Source organism: Carcharhinus amblyrhynchos, chromosome 16, assembly GCF_965287045.1.
Source record: "Carcharhinus amblyrhynchos chromosome 16, sCarAmb.v2.hapA, whole genome shotgun sequence".
NCBI lineage: Eukaryota > Metazoa > Chordata > Chondrichthyes > Carcharhiniformes > Carcharhinidae > Carcharhinus > Carcharhinus amblyrhynchos.
Window position 1 is genome coordinate 69,228,864 of NC_137339.1, and position 2,148 is coordinate 69,231,011.

Consider the following 2,148-nt stretch of genomic DNA (forward strand, 5'->3'; position numbering starts at 1 on the left):
ATATCCCTCGGTTAGACCCACACTCGGAGCACTGTGCACAGTTCCAGTCTCCATATCCCTCGGTTAGACCCACACTCGGAGCACTGTGCACAGTTCCAGTCTCCGTATCCCTCGGTTAGACCCACACTCGGAGCACTGTGCGCAGTCCCGGTCTCCATATCCCTCGGTTAGACCCACACTCGGAGCACTGTGCACAGTTCCAGTCTCCATCTGAAAACAAATTATTGCAAGTGCTGGAATCTGAAACCAATAGAGAAAATGCTGGAAAATCTCAACAGGTCTGGCAGCATCTGTAAGGAGAGAAAAGAGCTGATGTTTCAAGACCAGATGATCCTTTGTCAAAGCCAAAAGGCAGAGAAAGTGGGAGATATTTACACTGCAGGGGGAGGGAATGAAAGATGAGTCATAGCCACAGAAACCAGGGGAAAGGCTGCTAATGGCAGCTCAGAGAGAGAATAAAGGGTGTGAATGTCCCAACCGGCAGGGACACTGAAATCAGAGGGTAAACAGTGACAGATGGAGGTGTGGGGGAGCTTTGTGGGAGAGAGGTAAAATTTAGAGAAAGGGGAAGCAAAGGGAGAGAAAAGGTAAGGGAAGGGGAATAAAGGAGGGGGAAAGAGTGGAGGGGAAGAAAAGTAAAGGAAGACAATAAAGAAATAAAATGTGAAGAACAGTAAAATATTAAATAAAATCAAATGAAAACAGAGGGGTGGAGGTGGGGTAGTGCACACTATCTGAAGTTGGTGAATTGAGACAGAAGGCTGTAAAGTGCCGAGCTGGGAGATGCGATGCTGTTCCTTGAGTTTGCATTCAGCTTCACTGGAACATTGCAGCAGGCCGGGGCAGACATGTGGGCATGGGAGCAGAATCGTGTGTTAAAATGGCAAAGCAACTGGAAGGTCAGTGTCCTGACTGCACACAGACCAAAGGTGCTCAGCAAAGTGGTCACTCAGTCTACACTTGGTCTCTCCGATATAGAGGAGACCACACTGGGAGCAGTGAATGTGATCCACCAAATTGAAAGAGGTGCAAGTGAAACGCTCCTTAACCTGGAATGAGTGTTTTGGGCCTTGGATGGTGAGCATAGAAGGGGTAAAGTGGCAGGTGTTACACCTTCTGCGATTGCATGGGGAGGTACCATGAGTGATGGGAGAGGTGTTGGGTACAGTGGAGGAGTGGACTCAGTTATCCTGGAGGGAATGATCTCTGCAGAATGCTGACAGAGGGAGTGAAGGGAAGGTGTGTTTGGTGGTGGCATCAGGCTGGAGTTGGTGGAAATGGTGGAGGATTATGCTTTGCATGTGGTGGCTGGTGGGTGAAATGTGAGAACAAGGGGGACTCTATCCTTGTTCTGGGAGGGAGGCGAGGGGATTAGAGCTGTGGCACAGGAGATGGACTGCACGCTGCTGAGGGCCCTGTTAACAAATGTAGATGGAAATCCACGTTTGAGGAAGAAGGAACACAGATTAGAAGCACCACTTTGGAAGGTGGCATCATCAGAACAAATGTGATGGAGGTGAAGGAGCTGAGAGAAAAGGGGTGGAGTCCTTACAGGATGTGAAGAGCTGTAATCCAGATAGCTGTGGGAGTCAGTGGGCTTGTAATGGATATTGGTAGGTAGTCATTGCTGGAAATGGAGACAGAAAGGTCAAGGAAGGGAAGGGAAGTGTCTAAGATGGACTTGGTGGAGGGGTGGAAGCTGGAAGCAAAGTAGACAAATTTTTCGAGGTCTGGATGAGAGCATGAAGCAGCGTCAAAATAGTCATCAATGTACTGGTAAAGGAGTGATGGGAGGGTCCCGGATAGGCCTGGAACAAGGAATGTTCCACATACACCACAAAAAGACATGTGTAGCTAGGACCCATGTGGATAGCCATTGCTACTCCTTTGATTTTGGAGAAAATGGGATGAGTTAAAGGAGAAGTTGTTGAGAGGTAGAATGAGTTCAGCCAGGCAGTGGAGAGTGGCTGGTGGATAGAAATTGTTCCGGCCTCTTTTCAAGAAAGAAGCAAAGAGTTTTCAGGCTGTCCTGGTGAATAGGAGGTGGTCAGGGCCCGTGAACCGGAAGCTGTCAATATAACACAGGGCATCGGATAATTCCGGATGTAGGTGGGGAGGGAATGGGCCAGGGGAGTGAGGATGGGGTCA